This window comes from Mus musculus, chromosome 1 (assembly GCF_000001635.26).
Source record: "Mus musculus strain C57BL/6J chromosome 1, GRCm38.p6 C57BL/6J".
Lineage (NCBI taxonomy): Eukaryota > Metazoa > Chordata > Mammalia > Rodentia > Muridae > Mus > Mus musculus.
In genome coordinates this window covers 95,815,275-95,836,043 of record NC_000067.6, presented here as the reverse complement: position 1 = coordinate 95,836,043, position 20,769 = coordinate 95,815,275, and the positions used below count along the sequence as shown (strand labels likewise).

Below are 20,769 nucleotides of genomic sequence, written 5' to 3'. Positions count from 1 at the left end.
GTTTTACTATGAATGAATAAGATAAATACCACACACACATCTATTTCTGCATGCCTGTATAAACAGTACCCTCTTTTACAATCTGATTATTCTGCTTACATCTCTTGGCTAAATTTTATGACACAACCAAAAATCAAATAGCAACTCCTAAAACTAATTTTATTTCTGTAGACTATCTCTTGGTACACAAGTTTGTATCACTCTTCAAAGGAATAAAAACTTCAATTATCAGTATGAAAGAGAGGGAGAATAGTATTATAGACAATAATCTACATATTTAGGAAATTTAGAAGATCAAGGAATCCCCATCTTCAAGCTACAGAAGAATATAATTTAAATCTAAGTTACTAAGGATTCTCATTGATCACAGCTACAGATATGGTGCAACTCTGCGTCTGTATCCAAAGACTCAGGAACCATAATTGTTCATGTCTAAGAGCAGGAAGTGTGACCTGGGTCCTGGATTCAGAGGCTACCAATTGTTTCTCCTTTATTCTTCCTCCAATCCTCATAAGTTTAGAGGATGCTCATTTCAATGTGTCAAGATAAACATTCTCACTTAGTTAACAAACTTAAATCCTAATCTCTTCTGGGGACTTCAACATCTAGAAACTATTTCATCAGCTGAGTATCTCCTACCCCCAGAGAAGGCCACATATAAAATTAACCTACATAACTATTAATAATAGTTATTTGGAATTCTAGAAACACAGTGCTTATAAAACATTATTGAGTTCAGGGTTTTTAATGCTTAATAAACTAGGGCAATAATATGCTGCCCATATTAAAATATACCTTCAAGTCTCTATTTTTAATTATATTAAATAATATATTTTCCATGGTTAATGTTATCTGCTACATGTTTATAGCTCTAAGTATAATTCGACATTAAGAAATGTTGTATAGAATAAGGTATAACCATTATTCAATTAATAATATCAAATTACATTATCTAGTAGAATTTTCTACTCTAGTGGAAATATTTCATGCCTGTGTTTCCAATATGGTGGTTACTAGGAATATCAAAATATTTGTCATTTGAAATTTTGTTATTGGCAGAATGGAGTTACTTATAAATTCTATACAAATTATGGCATAAATGATAACAACTGTCTACAGTGGGGTAGAATAAGTCTATATTTCTATTCTGATCCTACCCTTGACTACACTGTGTCAGAGGCTTACTGCTCCCTCTAAAGGATTCAAACGTGATTACATTTTAATAATTTCTTCTTCATTACAGAGTTGGGTAACTATTTTAGACACCTATGTAGTTTTATATCTATGCTGCCAAATATTAATATTAATGCATCATATAATAATCACTTTAAAGTAATAAAACAGCAGTCACAAAGAAATAAACAAGCAATCTTAAAATTGGTACATTTTATGTACCATGAAAAAAATGTTTTGACCTTAAATTGCTATTAAAATACTATAAACTCAGGAATAGAGAGATATCTCGAAAGCTAAGAACACTCAGGTACTGAAACTCTAAATTGAACACAGCTTTTTCGTTTACAAACAAAACAAACAAACAAAAAAGGCACAGCAATCCTTCTCTGTGCTACCAGAGAACCCAAGGTCAATCCCTAGCACCTGCATGGTGACACACAACCATTTGTATGTTCAGTTACAGGGAATGCAACACCCTTTTTGTCCTCTGTGAGCTCCACAGGCACATGGTAGTATACAGCTATGCATACACATAAAATATCAATAATAATAATATTAATAATTTAGATTCCATAAACTACTTATAAATAAAGCTTAAAGTTCTTATGTTGAATTTTTTTTTGAAACAGCTGTCAGTAAACAACTTGAATGAAATCAGCTTAGTTACCACTCATGGTTTCAGGTCTTCAGCTCTAAGCTGGCTGGGACATTGGTTTTCAACATGATGTCAGACATATTATTGACGTTGTGGGCACACACCTCAGAGCAGCCGTAAAGCAGAGCCTGACATAGAAAGAAAGACAAAATAGAATCAGGACTAGGAAGGACCCATAATTTCATGTTCCCAATGTTGTATTTCCTCCAGCAAGTTCCACTTTTCTAGACCCTAGAGAGACTTTCATCACTGCTCAAAGTGAAATCATAGGCTATACAGAAAGGCTTCAATATTTGAGCATGCTTGGCACAAGTCATATTAAAATTATAATAATTTCTTATTTATATTATTTGTTTGATTCATGGAATAGCAGGCCCTGGCTGTACACTTGAAATAAGTAGAAAGAGGTAGTCTCAATTGAAAGTTGTTTTCAGATTGCCCTGTGGAAATGACTGTGTGCATTTTCACTATTGCTATTTTATGTATGAAGACCCAGCCCACTGTGGCTATATTTAGGTGGGCCTGGCCTCCATAAAAGTAGTTGAGCAAGCTAAAGGGAGCAAGGGACTAAGCAGTGTTTCTCCATTCTTTCTGGTTCAGTTCCTGTCTCCAGGTTCATGCTTTGAATTTGTCTTTCTTAATCATAAATTATAATCTCTAAGCTAAAATAAAGTTTCTGACACACATTTGTTTGTAGCATAATTTTATCACAAAATAGTAAACTAAGAGACCCTACAAGAGACATAAGATAAAATATTTAATTTTAAGAGATCTTTTAATTTTTATCAACATCTGTGTAAGTTAGCAAATATTTAGGAAAGCCTAGAATTTAGAATTACAGGTTGCTACTTACATATTAATTTATACTCCATAGTTTCTTTCAAATACCCACAACCTCTTCTGCTTTTTAAGCAAGTGTTTACTTTGTGATACTATACAGCACATCAAGATTTTTTTATGCATGCCTGCTTAAAGTCTGTGTGTTAAAAGGAGGCTTCTAGCATAAAGTCATTGAGTGGTGGGAGATGGTTAGTATGGAAAGATTAGTTGAAATAAATTATAGAGTCTGAGAAAAGTGTCTCTGATAGAGACACTGGGACTACCATCTTTCCTGTCCTTTCCCCTTTGTACCCAGCTGGCACTAGGAAAACAGCATGGTTTACCACATATCAGCCCAGAGTCCATTTACTGATGATGCCCTGAATTCTCTGAAACTGTAATACAAATTATTATTTCCTGTTCGTGAGTTGATCATCTTGGTTATTATTATTAATATTATTATTATTGTTGTTGTTGTTCTTGTTGTAGTTGTAGTAGTGATGAAAGCAAACCACATACCTATGTAGGTTTTTTGTGTTTGTTTTGCTTTGCTTTATGTATATTTTTGTATATATTATGTGCTGAAGGTACAAATTATAGGAATAATAAAATCATTTTTCAAGAGTAAGAATATATACTAAAAGTTCTTAAGTAACATCACACATACATTCATGTACACACACATAAAATTAATCAATCTAGGTTTTATTGTATGCTTTTTATGATTGTATGATATTCTATGATAAAAATATCTATGCAAAACTTTGTAGTCCAAATTATCTTAGGTCATATCATGTTATTTATATTCTCTTAGGTAAGTCTACATGTGTATGAAATACAGTTAATTTTCATAGTCTCAATTCTGTCTGAACACAAATTATTTAATAACTAAAAACTTGAGCTATTCCAATCACACGTTTCACAGTAAAGTATATTAGAAAAAAGTTTATGACATAAATAAATGGTTTTTAGAATATGATTGTGTTCTTTAAAAGGAAATGACATCTATCATTCCAAGAAATACTGTGTTATGTTGCTACCTAAATATAATAACCATAATAATCAATATATTATTTTGATGATTTAATAGTTTAAGATAAACAATTGCAAATAAAATAAAAACAACCATAAAAAGCATACAATAAGAACTAGATTGATGTGCTCGCTTCGGCAGCACATATACTAAAATTGGAACGATACAGAGAAGATTAGCATGGCCCCTGCGCAAGGATGACACGCAAATTCGTGAAGCGTTCCATATTTTTCAGTTTCACTCAACCAATAAAGTTTTTAAAATTGTAACAAAGCTCTTAGGATTTACACATTTATATTTAAACATTGATACATGAATATTGACTGACTGTTGATAAAGTCAGAGACAACTTTTCCTGAGATCTCACCATGGAAATCTGTACACCCCCTTGTCTTTCCTAAAAGCTGAAAGTGGCTGACTAAAATGCAAAGCAGCTGTTGATGTTTTGAAGATAGTGATAAACACTGTTCTTTGTTAGTTTTGGGCACAGCATGCTAAACTATAACTTGTATTGTTCCAATATGTAACACAGAGGGCCAGGTCATGAATAATGACATTACAATGGGCTGTTGCACTGTTAATATTTTTCCTTTGGAATGTGAAGGTCTGAATGAGGGTTTTGATTTTGAATGTTTCAGTGTTTTTGAGAAGCCTTGCTTACATTTTATGGTGTAGTCATTGGAAATGGAAAAATGGCATTATATATATATTATATATATATAAATATATATATTATACGTACTCTCCTTACTTTATTTCAGTTACCATCCCCATAGAATTTGACAAGAATTGCTATGACTGAAAGGGTTTTGAGTCCTAATTCAAACTTTCTTTATGACAGTATTCACGATTAGCCTGAAGTGCATTCTGTAGGTGATCTCTCCCGTGTTTCTGGAATGCTTTCTTAGACTCTTGGATGTGCAGCAGCTTATGTGTCTGAAATGACTTGAAGGCATCACCTTTAAGAAGGCTTACAGTTGGGCCCCGTACATCCCAAGTCCTCTGTAATTCCTCTTGGACATTTTTGCCATAATTGTAAAAGGGTAGTTGAATTAAATAGCGTCACCATTCTTTGCTGTGGCACAGGTTATAAACTTAAGTGGAGTTTACCGGCAGCATCAAATGTTTCAGCTTTAAAAATAAAAGTAGGTTACAAGTTACATGTTTAGTTTTAGAAAATTTGTGCAATATGTTCATAACGATGGCTGTGGTTGCCACAAAGTGCCTCGTTTACCTTTAAATACTGTTAATGTGTCGTGCATGCAGACGGAAGGGGTGGATCTGTGCACTAAACGGGGGGCTTTTACTCTAGTATTCGGCAGAGTTGCCTTCTACCTGCCAGCTCAAAAGTTCGATCTGTTTTCATATAGAATATATATACTAAAACCATCCAGTCTGTAAAACAGCCTTACCCCGATTCAGCCTCTTCAGATACTCTTGTGCTGTGCAGCAGTGGCTCTGTGTGTAAATGCTATGCACTGAGGATACACAAATATGACGTGTACAGGATAATGCCTCATACCAATCAGATGTCCATTTGTTACTGTGTTTGTTAACAACCCTTTATCTCTTAGTGTTATAAACTCCACTTAAAACTGATTAAAGTCTCATTCTTGTCAAAAAAAAAAAAAAAAAGAACTAGATTGATTAATTTTATGTGTGTGTGTGTGTGTGTATGAATGTATGCATTATGTTACTTAAGAACTTTTAGTATGTACTCTTACTCTAAATTTTGTTTGAAAAATGATTTTATTATTCCTATAATTTGTACTATCCGCATGTAATATATATAAAATATTCTCTGTAGATCCAAATTTACAATCCAATAGACTCTTACAATTGGGTGAGCAGTCAACTAGATACCATCAATAGATCATGAAAGAAATGATGGGTATCATTTCTGCAGTGATACAACCAAGAATGTACTGGTAAGTGTCTTCCCCCATGAGCTTTCTAAGCTAATGATACTGTTGCAGATCACATAACTATAAAGAACTGTAAAAAAGAAACTGGTAACTTTTATAAACTGGCAATTCAGGAGAGTGGGTCTGACTTTGTGTTTCCCAGAACTGGAAAAATCCAAAACAATTGAATTCCAGGGAAAATCACCCCACACAGGCAGCCAATCAGAAGCTGCCAGGGGTCTGCCTCCTGGCCAGAGACAAGGTTGAGACAAGAATAGGTAATCAGCATCAGTTCCAAAACGACCTCACAATTCTCCAGAACCTTGACCAATCCTAAGGCACCTATATCCCTGGAGATACAGCCACCCAATCAAGGTGAAGGAACATAAAAGTCACCCACCCTATTCTAATAGTCTTCAAAGCTACCAAGCACACACAGCTGCCTTCCATCTTGATAAATGTAGAGCCCTACTTGCTGGATTTCTGCAGAATGAATGCTCTTGGAGTTTGCATATTATTTGAGTATGGAGTATCATTCTTCATTGAATTACGGACCCTTACACCAGAAAGAATACAATGATAGTTGCTAAGATACAATGACATTTGCAAGTTTTACAGGGTATACAAGATTAGTGTCTAAGAGTATTTATCATGATTAGTGTCTAAGAGTATTTATCATGTCAAACTTCTATATGTATGCCTCACTGCCTTCTAGGGAATGCAGAAAAACACAAGTGACATGAGTCCGTCACTGCCTCAGGAAGTGCCTTGGTTTCTCAGGAGCCATGTACTCTAACCTAAAATACCTTGATATATGCCTCTCAAGGCAGCTAGGCCAGGCTAACTTCATGATTATCTACAAAAATCAATTACCAGATAAAGAGATAATAGGTAAGAGATACATACATTTATTAATAGCAAAGTAGACAATAGCTCAATAGTTAGATGGATAGACAAGTAGCTAAATAAATGACAGTTGATAGATTATAGATAGTAATTTATTAAAAGTAAAGTTTAGTATTACATTTATATATGCCTACTGCTACTACTACCTTGTATACATCAATAATGAAATTATCAGATTTTACTTTGCCCTGTGGTTACTTTATCTGAGAAATCTCTATCTGATGGATAAAATAAGTATGAAAGTTTTCAAAAATAACTGTTTGTAGGCCTTTATCAATGAAGACAATGTAAATATTCTAAAAGGAGAAAGTTTTATAAGTATATTTGATATATACCAGTTAAACTTAAAAAAAAAAAAAAACCTCCTATTTCATTTGTTTGTTTTTTTGTTCGTCTATAAATGCTAGATTGATTTGGGTCTGAAAAGATACTTTTAGTGCCTGCACTGCAAGGGGTAATGTATGCTTGAGACAATAAAGACTACATGGGTTTTGTATGTGATATACAGAATACTGACAAAGCCCATTATTTTTCATATCATATAAAAGCTTGTACCACCAGTAAATGGTGGGGATTTAGTCGGCCTCTATTGTCACTTATGAGGCAGATTATAATAATGGATTATCTTCTAGTGGAGCCCTGTCTATGGGAGCACAGTTGTTACATAGGACCACCCACTCATCTTTCTCGAAATTTTTGACCCAGTATTGTCCTATGTAAAGGAGATCTTACACGCGTTCGCGACCGGCCAGGAAAGACGCAACAAACCAGAATCTTCTGCGGCAAAAGCTTTATTGCTTACATCTTCAGGAGCCAGAGTGCAAGAGAGCAAGAGAGCAAGAGAGCAAGAGAGCAAGAGAGCAAGAGAGCAAGAGAGCAAGAGAGCAAGAGAGCAAGAGAGCAAGAGAGCAAGAGAGCAAGAGAGCAAGAGAGCAAGAGAGAGAATGGCGAAACCCCGTCCCTTTTAAGGAGAATTATCCTCCGCCTAGGACGTGTCACTCCCTGATTGGCTGCAGCCCATCGGCCCAGTTGTCATCACGGGAAAGGCAGAACACATGGCGGGAAAACTGCCCCTGCACGTGTGCAGATTATGTTTACCACTTAGAACACAGCTGTCAGCGCCATCTTATAATGGCAAATGTGAGGGCGGCTCCTCACAAGGAGATGCAGGAACAACAATGGAGCAGAGAAGAAAGGCCATCCAGTGACCACTGTGATTCATCCCATGTGCAGGCAACAAACCCTGACACCATTACAGATGCCATGTTGTTTTTGCAGACAGGAACTTAGCATGGCTTTTCTCTGAGAGACTCCAGCAGCAGCTGACTGAGACAGATGCAAATACTTACATTGGACTGAGTTTGGGGACCCCTATGGAAGAGTTAGGGGAAGGATTGAAGGAGCTGAAGGGAATGACAATCTCATAAGAAGAACAACAATGTTGACAAATCTGTACCCCTGGGAGCATCCAGAGTCTAAGCCAGCAGCACTGGTTTGTCAGTAACCCTTGGCACATAGAAGAGGACTGCCTTGTCTGCCCTTAGTGGGAGTGGATGCGCCTAATTCTGTAAAGACTTGATGCCCAGGAAAGGAGGATACTTGTGGGGGAGTGAGGTGGAGGGTCGGTAAGAAAGAGACTGTACTGTTAGGTGAGAAAGAAAGCTCTCAGAGGCAAAAGGAAGGTACAGTGGAGAACTCTGGAAGAGTCGAGGGACCAGGAAGGGGAAAAACATTTGGAATATAAATGAATAAAATGACTTATTAATAAAAATAGTTGGAGGCTGCTTGTCTATTTCTGCATTTAAATATCCTCAGTATATCTAAAAAATCAAGTAACTGTGTTGAGATTGTTTTGCTCAAAAAAATCACAAAAAATTTCTATGAACTAAACAAACATAATACACAGATTATCTTTTATGAAAATAATTCATATTCTATCCATCCTTTTCAATGAACTTTTTAATTGGCATGAACAACTCATGTTAACAAATCCTTCTCTAAATAAACATAGTGGGTCAGGAAACAAGACATAAAAGTAGGAAGGGCATTATTAAGAAGAAAAGCATCACTGAGAATGCAAGATACATGAGAGTAATGGGAATATTCATTGTCCAAATACATTATATACACAGATGGAATGGCCAACAAATGAATACATAGAAGCAACTAGTTCAATTATAATATGTGAATCACTTGCAGGACTATTGCAACTTTGGCTTTGTCATTTGATATGGTATGCAGGCTTTAGTATGGTTACCAATGGCCGTGGTATAACCTGAGAAAACAGGTGAAAAAAAATGAAAGAAAACCTTGAAACAAAATCTCCACCATATTGGCAACACTCAAGGCCCATGGCTAAACTGAATCCAGCACACTATTGTGGGCATACTAAGTTAACATCTTTGTAAGGGAAAAGTGAGATGAGACAAGCTAGTCAGTCTAATAGTGAGCTGCACTTTGTTGTGCTATTATCACAGAAGTGAAAGGGTGGTAGGACAATAAATGACATCCCAGAATAAGACAAACATTAATGATCATCAATGTGGAGAAACATGCCTACAAATACCTGTGTGTCTTGATTTATTTCAATCTACACTATTGTGGGCATATTATATATTATGGGTCAATCTACCATAAACCACAATTTTTATCAAAACATTCTAATGTAATATTTTAACGCATCATAAAACCTAAAGAACACTTAACTGTGACCTTGCTTTTTCCTCTTTACCTCACCACTTTCAATTTTGCACCTCAACTCCTTTAAATTTATGCTTTCAACAATTATGCACTTCTAAAAGTCTGTGAAATACATTCCATCTGGCACACAATTTCTGAGAATTTAAAACAAATGTGTAAGTTGTTTAGATAGATGACTCTTATGCAAATTTTCATATGTATAATTAGTAAAACCTTCATCAAGTGTTCTAGTGTGGGCAGTAAAATGCCCATGAGGAAAGCAAAGTCAAGAGTAAGGAATTACAATAATTCAGCTATCAAGTGTGTTTGTACAGATGCCCAGGGTCCTTACTTTGTCATTATGTTTATAAAAGCTTTGGAAATACCTTTGTCAAAGACATGACAAATGTAAGTCCTCATAATATATTTTATTAGGTATTTTCTTCATTTACATTTCCAATGCTATCCCAAAAGTCCCCCATACCCTCCCCCACCCACTCCCACTACTTGGCCCTGGCGTTCCCCTGTACAGAGGCATATAAAGTTTGCAAGACCAAGGGGCCTCTCTTCCCAATGATGGCCGACTAGGCCATCTTCTGATACATATGCAGCTAGAGACACAAGCTCCAGGGGGTACTGGTTAGTTCATATTGTTGTTCCACCTATAGGGTTGCAGAGCCCTTTAACTCCTTGGGTACTTTATCTAGCTCTTCCATTGGGGGCCCTGTGTTCCATCTAATAGCTGACTGTGAGTATCCACTTCTGTGTTTGCCAGGCACTGGCATAGCCTCATATGAGACAGCTATATCAGGGTCCCTCTCACCTGAGGAATACTGAATGGCTGAGAAGCACCTGAAAAAATGTTCAGTATCCTTAATCATCAGGGAAATGCAAATCAAAACAACCCTGAGATTCCACCTCACACCAGTCAGAATGGCTAAGATCAAAAATTTAGGTGACAGCAGATGCTGGCGACAATGTGGAGAAAGAGGAACACTCCTCCATTGTTGGTGGGATTGAAAGCTGTACAACCACTCTGGAAATCAGTCTGGCAGTTCCTCAGAATACCCAAGATACAAGATACAATTTGCAAAACACATGAAACTCAGGAAGAATGAAGTCCTCATAATATTAAAATGACTGAGATGTATATCTATGTAAAAGTTAGTAAGAATACCTTGCAAACTTAAATATCATTTGTAAATGTACAGGTTATTTGAACTTTTAATAAATTCCCCTTCTGTATGTCTAAAAGCAGAATTCTTTCCTGTTACAGGAAACTTTACAAAAATGGCACCATCCTGCGCTATTACAGGCTACTCTCTGGCCACTGCGACCCTGCTGCCTCCATTGCTAGCCCCAAGCAGTGACCGCCCATCTCAGTGTTGTGAATTCTGCTCACATTCCCTGCTATCTACTCCCCCTGTGGTCAGTATTCCCAAACCCAGTAACCCATTAAAATCAAAACTCTAGAGGCTTGTAATTTATAAGTCAGATATATAACAGTAAATTCTAACCCCACAAAATGCCCACAGAATGAACTCAGAGCCAATTGATACAGATATAAATTGCACAGCTAGATAAGACAAATGGTCCTGTAGTTATCCATTCCTCATAAGATTTTCATAGCTACGTGTGGCTATTTAAAGCCACAGGGAATCTGGATTTTCTTTCTCTTCCTCCATCTTCCTTCCTCCTCCTCTCTGTCCTCCTCTGTCTCTAAAAATCTCTGCCTGCCTTCCTTTTCTACTGTCCAATCACAGGCTTCTTGTTGTATTAATATTTAAATTAATCGGGTGAAAATTCTGCTACACTATCTTATTCATTTCTTCTTTAGCTTACCATTAAAATGTAAGCCTCTAATAAAATATACAGAATATGACATGCACTTTATATGGGGAATATTTTATTTTGTCTCATAACATATTGAGCTGTGGAAGCTACATAAATATTAATACATATTTTTAAAAGTGGTTTCAGACTGGATAAATGCCACAGTGCTTAAAGGCACTAAGTACTCTTCTAGATGATATATATTTGATTCCCACTGTAATTCCAGTCCTGGGGAATCCAACCTCTCTTCTAGCCTTCAAAACTATTGTATCTTGTGCACAGTTATACACACAGACAAAACACCTATATATATATGAAGTAAAATGGAAATAAAAACAGAGCCCATCTCAACAATTACTATTAGAAAAGGTATTGTCTCACACAAAGTTCCAAATTAATACTAGTTATATTTGTGTATTCTTGGCATCCTCCTTAATATATATTTGGCTTGTCTATTTGTTCTTTATAACCTTTGAGTATAATAGAAATGGTAGAGTAAAAGTGGCTAGTTAAATGTACGTTAGTTGTCTTTAAATATAGAGGCATGCTTGTATATGTGTGTATAGAATCATAGTTTTATATAACTACTAAGAAAGTTTTACATTAATTTTCTTAAACATCAGGCCCTTCTTCTGGATGTAATCATGATTTATGAGCTACAGCAGATCAGTAGCCAAATATCTGAAAACATCTGTAGTAGAGCCATCTGTTTATACCTAAATACCAGATGCTATATATGTTAAAATTTGTATTTGATAGAATTTTTTAATATGTGCACATAGCTCACAGCACTACAGCCAACAAAAAGCACAAACTGTGTCACTAAGTAAGATGAAGTGAATGTATTCCACAACACCTCTCATGTTGATGCTCTTAAGGCTCTGGCAGGTAAGAGCAAACTAAAGAAAACTATACAGCTCATCTACATTCCTAATGTGAGTGAAAATTAATGATATCCTGTGTGTAAGTACATATTTCTTAATTGATAAAGACAATGGGGATTATTTTTTAATTAGATATTTTATTTACATTTCAAATGTTACCCCCTTTCCTCGTTTCCCCTCTGAAAACACTATCCCCTCCCCACTCCCCCTGCTCATCAACTCACTCACTCCCAATTCCTGGCCCTGAGACTCTTAACATTTTGTGCAGCTACAAAGTTGGTGAGAACCATCTTAAATCTCAGTGTTCATAGCTCTGTTTGCCTAAGAGAGATTGTATTCAATACCTTTAGATTAGAGGATCTGAAAGAAAAAAAAAAACAATTATCTATAAAAAGAAAAAAAAAAAGAACTACTTTATCACTACAAACGTTTTACATATGTTTTGCCAGTAAGTTCCACTCTACTCTAGGATTCTGAATAGCCTTCTTAAGCTCTTGATTCTTAGAGTGTTCATTCTATAACATCTGTATAATAGTGATTCAATTTTAAACAAACCATCTGTGTGTCCTAAAGTTTAAAAGCCTCTTCCTGGATGATGAAATGGGGATTAACAAAAGTAAGAAGTATGAAGGGTACTGTTCAATAGAACCATCTGCATTGTTATTAAACAACCAAAAGAAAAAAAAATAACCCTAATTCTTCAAACCAAAGAATATGAAATTGGTTATAATGGAAATGGTCCTAAGGGTAAAATCTGGAGAGTTGTGGGGGGAGAGGAAGGAAAAAACATGATTAAATATATTACATGAAAAAAAATTCAAAAAGTATTGGTTCACACGCATGAATACTCACCTATAGAAAAAACATCTTTATCAAAGTCTACATATCCAAAACTTAGACACCATGGTGAGGAGGTCTTTAGAAAGAACATAAGAACTAGTAGATGGGGAGGTGAACTGTGAAATGTTGTTTTCTGGACATAGCATTGCTAATGCACACATCAACTCCCAGCAGTGATGGTTGCTACACAAGGCCCATATAGGATCAAGACATCCAAAAATTACAACATGAAAAGGGGAGGGGATCCAAAGCTCAATTCCCTAGATGAGGAAAAATTGGCAGTAGATGTTGGCACAGGGAACATGTGAATTTTCTTTGAGGATATGACTGGTAGTGGGTAGCTCATGCCCAAATCACACAAAGTCAACACTGTTTTGACTAAATAGGATAATATTAGTAAAATCATAATTAATAGTAACAATAATAATGATTTTTAGAAGAAGATATAAAGTCAGAGTGAGGTAGGTTGGTAGGTTCGATGGGGAAGAACAGGGAATATACAAAAGTCATTGTACAAATATATGAAAATTTCAAAGAATCAATAAACGTATTTTAAATTATTGTTATACATATTTTACAAATTTAAAGCAAGACCTGCATGATTCAGATTCAGATCAACTTCTAGTAATTTCCAGGAATATGTAGCTAGTCTATATCACATAATAGATGGCTTTTCAAATCTCTTAACCATGGCTCAGCCAGAAGTCTGAACCACATATTTCTTTACTTATTTAACTGTGTGTTTACACACATATGCAGTGCCATGAGCATAGCTATATAAATATTTGATAAAAATTCCAAGAGAAACATTTTGATTAAGTTCTACAAAGAATGAGACAGATACTAGGAAGAAATTTTGATATAATCTCCGTTAAATTAGCTAAGTGAAAAGTGTTTCAAGGAAAGCTTAAGTCTAAACTAGGTAACATTTAACATTTTAACATTCATTAGGCTACCTATCGGTTATTCTGGCAACAAAACAAACCAATGAACAACAAGAGAGATAAAAACAGAACCAAACAGGAGAGAATGAGAGAAGAAAGTTCTTTTGTTTAGTTCTCAGTTGTGTGGCCAGTTAAGAAAAATTAAAATGTTTAACTTTCACTTTGACAGACAAGAAAACTGAAATTATTTCATACCTTTTGAAATAACTACCATCAAAGGCATTAATGTGTAATTCTTTTTAAATTAGTTTTTGTTTAGGAAGACAGAAATTCTAAACTCTTCATTTCCTAATTGAATCACAGTGAATTTTCTTTCAATTACCAAGCTAAGGTGAACTCCTGGATGCTTTCTTTCCTTGAACTGTCAGCATGTGACATCTGTACTTGAAACATCATTTGTTTTGAGGATAATGGTGTCTACTGTGCAACTCACTGGTTCATACAATGCTTCTTTTCAGTATTAGTGTGCTCCTGTTTGTGTAAATATCAACATGAATGCAGTTCTTTGTCTATTTTGTGTCACACTTTAGATGTCTATAAAGTGATTGACTATCACATTAGATCGTGATGAGTGAGATTACAGGAGAGAGGACATGATTCTGACTTTAGCATACTCTAATTTGATATCAGATACATAACTAACATAACTGAGAAGAATCAGTGAGATGCTTAAAGAAGTTTTCTTTCTTTTCTTTATTAGATATTTTCTTTATATACATTTCAAATGCTATCCCGAAAGTTCCTTATACCCTCCCCCTGCCCTGCTCCCCTACCCACCCACTCCTGCTTCTTGGCCCTGACATTCCCCTGTACTGGGACACATAAAGTTTGCAATACGAAGGGGCCTCTCTTCCCAGTGATGGCCGACTAGGCCATCTTCTGATACATATGCAGCTGGAGATACGAGCTCTGGGGGTACTGGTTAGTTCATAATGTTGTTCCACCTATAGGGTTGCAGACCCCTTCAGCTCCTTGGGTGTTATAGGAAAAATGTTAATACAACAGTCACAGTTTGCCTTTACTGTTAAGTCCAAGTGGAAAGTTTAGTTAACCCTTTCATTATTTTTTAAGATTCAAATATTTCTTTAGTTAACAAAAGAATCCATTTACAGGACACAGAATATTAGAAAAAATATTTGAGCACATGTACAAGAAATATGTTGTTAATTAATGTGGGGCACGTGGACGGCGCCAACAGAGGAATCACTGGTGAAGCATGTTCAAACCCTGAAAATCTCAAAATTTGAGACTTAAATCTCATCTTAAGACACCCTACTCCAAAGGATGGTCCATCTAGAGACTGCCATATCCTGGGATCCATCCCATAATTAGCCTCCAAGCGATGACACCATTGCATACACTAGCAAGCCTTTGTTGCAAGGACGGTGATATAGCTGTCCCTTGTGAGACTAGGCCGGGGCCTAGCAAACACAGAAGTGGACAACTATTGGATGGATCACAGGGCCCCCAATGGAGAAGCTAGAGAAAGTATCCAAGGAGCTAAAGAGATCTGCAACCCTATCGGAGGAACAACATTATGAACTAACCAGTACCCCAGAGCTCTTGACTCTAGCTGCATATGTATCAAAAGATGACCTAGTCGGCCATCACTGGAAAGACAGGCCCATTGGTCAGGCAAACGTTATATGCCCCAGTACAGGGGAACGCCAGGGCCAAAAAATGGGAATGGGTGGGTAGGGGAGTGTGGGGGGAGGGGGTGGGGAACTTTAGGGATAGCATTGGAAATGTAATTGAAGAAAATACGTAATAAAAAAAAAAAAAGACACCCTACTACACAGACTAGCAAACCCTTCCCCCGGTCCTATATCAGTAAAAAACAGTGAAGCTCTATTTTGCAGCAGTTATGGAATCCTATCCGATATCAGCTTTATTGCACCTGTGTCGGTATGCCTATCTGTTCATCATTCCCCCCTTGCTCCTATCCAGTATTTTGAGAATGCGGGTCACAAGAATAGTGGCATTCAGTGATAAAGCATAACAATAACATAACAGCATGAATTCTTACTCACTGTCTCCTCTTGTCCATTGAGACTATTTTAAGGAATCCAAACTGATAGTACTACCTTTGTACTCTCCAACAAGAATGCATCTAGAACATCTGCTTTTCTTTTCAACCCTGGGTTACATCCACAAAGATAGAGTACCTTTGTTATTAATTTGAAGGTAAAAGAGAAATTAAGCTAGATGTCTTTAAACTTTGATTTGATTTTTAATTTTGTTTTATTTTAATTAGGTATTTTCTTCATTTACATTTCTAATGCTATCCCAAAAGTCCCCCCATCTGCTCCTCCTCCCACTCCCCTACCCACCCACTCCCACTTCTTGGCCCTGGCGTTCCCCTGTACTGAGGCATATAAAGTTTACAAGACCAATGGGCCTCACTTTCCACTGATGGCCAACTAGGCCATCTTCTGATACATACCCAGCTAGAGACATGAGCTCCGGGGGGTACTGGTTAGTTCATATTGTTGTTTCACCTATAGGGTTGCAGACCCCTTTAGCTTCTTGCGTACTTTCTCTAGCTCTTCCATTGGGGGCCCCGTGATCCATCCAATAGCTGACTGTGAGCATCCACATCTGTGTTTGCTAGACCCCGGCATAGCCTCACAAAACACAGCTATATCAGGGTCCTTTCAGCAAAATCTTGCTAGTGTGTACAATGGTGTCAGCGTTTGGAGGCTGATTATGGGATGGATCCCCGGGTATGGCGGTCTCTAGATGATCCATCCTTTCGTCTCAGCTCCAAACTTTGTTTCTGTAACTCCTTCCATGGATGATTTGTTCCCAATTCTAAGAAGGGGTAAAGTGTCCACACTTTGGTCTTCATTCTTCTTGAGTTTCATGTGTTTTGCAAATTGTATCTTATATCTTGGGTATTCTAAGTTTCTGGGCTACTATCCACTTATCAGTGAGTACATTTCATATGAGTTCTTTTGTGATTGGGTTATCTCACTCAGGATGATGCCCACCACGTCCATCCATTTGCCTAGGAATTTCATAAATTCATTTTTAATAACTGAGTAGTACTCCATTGTGTAAATGTACCACATTTTCTGTATCCATTCCTCTGTTGAGGGGCATCTGGGTTCTTTCCAGCTTCTGGCTATATAAATAAGGCTGTTGTGAACATAGTGGGGCTTGTGTCCTTCTTCCGAGGTGGAACATCTTCTAGATATATGCCCAGGAGAGGTATTGCGGGATCCTCCGGTAGTACTATGTCCAATTTTCTGAGTATCCGTCAGACTGATTTCCAGAGTGGTTGTACAAGCTTGCAATCCCACCAACAATGGAGGAGTGTTCATCTTTCTACACATCCTCGCCAGCATCTGCTCTCACCTGAGTTTTTGATCTTAGCCATTCTGACTGATGTGAGATGGAATCCCAGAGTTGTTTTGATTTGCATTTCCCTGATGATTAAGGATGCTGAACATTTTTTCACGTGCTTCTCAGCCATTCCTTATTCCTCAGGTGAGAATTCTTTGTTTAGCTCTGAGACCCATTTTTTAATGCGGTTATTTGATTTTCTAGAGTCCACCTTCTTGAGTTCTTTATATATATTGGATATTAGTCCCCTATGTGATTTAGGATAGGTAAAGATCCTTTCCCAATCTGTTGGTGGCCTTTTTGTCTTATTGATGGTGTCTTTTGCCTTACAGAAGCTTTGCAGTTACATGAGGTCACATTTGTCAATTCTTGATCTTACAGCACAAGCCATCGCTGTTCTATTCAGGAAATTTTCTCCTGTGCCCATATCTTCGAGGCTTTTCCCCTCTTTCTCCTCTATAAGTTTCACTGTCTCTGGTTTTATGTGGAATTCCTTGATCCACTTAGATTTGACCTTAGTACAAGGAGATAAGAATGTATCAATTTGCATTCTTCTACATGATAACCACCAGTTGTGCCAGCACCATTTGTTGAAAATGCTGTCTTTTTTCCAATGGATGGTTTTAGCTCCCTTGTCAAAGATCAAGTGACCATAGGTGTGTGGGTTCATCTCTGGGTCTTCAATTCTGTCTACTTGTCTGTCTCTATACCAGTACCATGCAGTTTTTATAACAATTGCTCTGTTAGTACAACTTTAGGTCAGGCATGGTGATTCCACCAGAGGTTCTTTTATCCTTGAGAAGAGTTTTTGCTATCCTAGGTTTTTTGTTATTCCAGATGAATTTGCAGATTGCCCTTTCTAATTCGTTGAGGAATTGAGTTAGAATTTTAATGGGGATTGCATTGAATCTGTAGATTGTTTTTGGCAAGATAGCCATTTTTACTATATTGATCCTGCCCATCCATGAGCCTGGGAGATCTTTCCATCTTCTGAGATCTTCTTTAATTTCTTTCTTCAGAGACTTTAAGTTCTTATCATACAGATCGTTATATATATGTTAACATTATATTATTATAGAAGTGTGTCCTTCTCAATAGTCACAAATAATATAAAATACCTTGGCATGACTCTAACTAAGGAAGTGATCTGATTTCTTTTCTTGTCCTATAGCCACTAAAATCAGATACACCACTCTATTTTCAAATGACTGAAATTACCCCTTGAAAGAATTTCAATGAGCTTTGTAAAAGTTTAAAAATTATTTATGCATCACTTCATTCACAGAAATAATAGCTCTTAATGTAATGGCAAATGTGCAATATAAAAAAACTTACTGAATTAAATTAAAAACATATACTTGATATAAAGAAAATATATGTTTTGTATTAGATTCCCATTTACAATCAGAATATGGCTACAGTTTGCAAACTCTAAGTGATAATTTGTTTAAAATTACTTGTTTTATATTGAAAGATTATCATTTTATAAATTTTCCAACTCTTTCTTCCTTCCAACCCCTTGCTCTCTATCAAATTTGTGACCACTTTTAAAAGTTAATTCTCTCTCTGTCTCTCTGGCTCTCTCTGTCTGTCTGTCTGTCTCTCTCTTTTCTCTCTCTCTCTCTCTCTCTCTCTCTCTCTCTCACACACACACACACATTCTCTCTCATAGATATATGTATGTATATTATTAAAAACATAGGTAGAGCATACTAAGTTTCTGTAATGTTAATTTTATGTATATTTTCAGAATTTATCATTTGGTATTTGATAACCACTTGGTGTGCTCTGTCCTGGAGAAGACAATTCATCTTACTCTCTGTACTCAATAGATTTCTGTAGTTATTTGTATATAGGAGGCCTCATGAGCTTCCCCCTTCCATATTTAGGAATAGATATGTAGATGTAGATGGATATGGAGATAGTGATAGAGTTACATGTTATAGAGAATGATAGTGATAGAGATATATGATAGATAGATAAATAGATATAGCTATAGAAAGTTTCTGTGTAATTGATAATTTGATGATTACTAGAGGCTTATAATTGGATATTTTAGTTTTTTATAGAAATAAACATTAATATAACTCTAACTTATACCATAATCAAAATTAATAAATTCGCTCTATTATAAAATTTTGTAAAGACTATGTCTTATTGTTAGTGCATTAAATAAAATGCTTTGCCATATTCTGAGTAAAATTTTGGGGGGTTTTACTTGTCAATTTCAAATGCAGACATGAAGTCTAAAGCATAGATTAGCAGATCATTGCTGAAGGATACAGCTACTCTACACTGGTACTGGAATCCTGCTCAACTGTCATCTTCACAATCTAAATTACTATAGACATCTACATTCTAGTACACACTCTTCTGCTCCTTTTTCATTAAAATCAACACAAATCATAGAAAACAGAGAAATTGTCCTTAACATGCTAAAATCCCTGCATGATGATAATAAAAACACAGGCTAACATGCCCATAGAGGACCTTAGGTGCCATCCTCAGAAACAGCATTCATCGCCTTTGACAAGGTGTCTTTATCCACGTGGAGCTAGTTATTTCCGTAAAGTGTTGGAAAGATAGCCCAGGGATTTTCCTGACTATGCCTCCCTCGTGCCTGGATTGGAAGAGGACACCAAGTATTCATCAAAACTCTAAATTTTTATGTGGGCTCTCGATGTTTAACTACATGATTTCTGCTTGCAAAGCAAGCACTTTACAAACTGAATCCTGTTCCAAGTCCAAAGAAATTTAAATTTGACTGATGACTATCTTGTAGCTCCATAGCATTAAGTGTAGCAAGATATTTCATTAGTAATCTATTTTCACATTCTAAGTGGTAAAACAGACTAAGTGATAAAATTGGGATTTTAAGTAGTTTTGAAAAAGCTGAAAAAGAATGAGGCAGAAAAAGGAAGAGGAAAAGGAGGAGAAAGTGAGATATTCTCAAATTTTGGGCAGAAGAACCTTCAGCATCTAAGTATGTGAAATGAACTAAATAAGAATTGATGGTGTCCCTCATCTACATACTAAACAAGCCAGACCCTGCTTAGTCTCTGATGAAGGTGTGACCTGTTGGAGTAGGTGTGTCATTGTGGGTGTGATATAAGACCCTCATCCTAGTTGTCTGGAAGCCAGTATCTGCTATCAGCCTTCAGATGAACAGGTAGAACTCTCAATTCCCCCTGTACCATGTCTTTCTGGTTCCTGCCATGCTCCCACACAAATCTTATCCTCATAAAGAGTGGCCTTGGTCATGGTATCTGTTCACAGCAGGAAAACCTTAACTAAGACAGAAGTTGGTCCCAGTGACTGGGGTATTGCTGTGATAGGTCTGACCATGGTTTTGTTTGGATTAATGTAGATTTAGGGACTTTGGATTTGAAAAACAATGTGATGTTTTAAGTGGGGCTTAATGAGCGATCCTAGTAGGAATATGGAAGACTTTGGTGCTGTGAATGACTTCAACTGTGCAGACCTGGCTCAAGAGGTTTCAGTGGAGAAGAACTATAGTATGTGGCCTAGAGATTGTTTTTGTAGTATTTTGGTGAAGAACATGGCTTCAGTGAAATGATGCTAAGAAGAGACTAGAGTTCTAGAGAGGGCAGAGCTAGAGATATGACCCAAGCCTTTTGGAGGAGCCAACATGATCATGTTTGTATTCCAGACATTGAAATAAGAAGCTGTAACATTTAAGTTCTCTTGGAGATCCCAAGATATTCAAGGTGTCAAAGCCTTGGGCTATCTC

The 20,769-nt window shown here is 36.5% G+C and overlaps 1 non-coding gene across 1 annotated transcript; it reads left to right on the top strand.

The window, feature by feature from the left end:
* The first annotated feature begins 3,808 nt into the window (after positions 1 to 3,808).
* Positions 3,809 to 3,915, top strand: Gm22360. Its single transcript, XR_003949335.1, has one exon. It is a non-coding gene; the product is annotated as a U6 spliceosomal RNA (small nuclear RNA).
* The last annotated feature ends 16,854 nt before the right edge of the window (positions 3,916 to 20,769 follow it).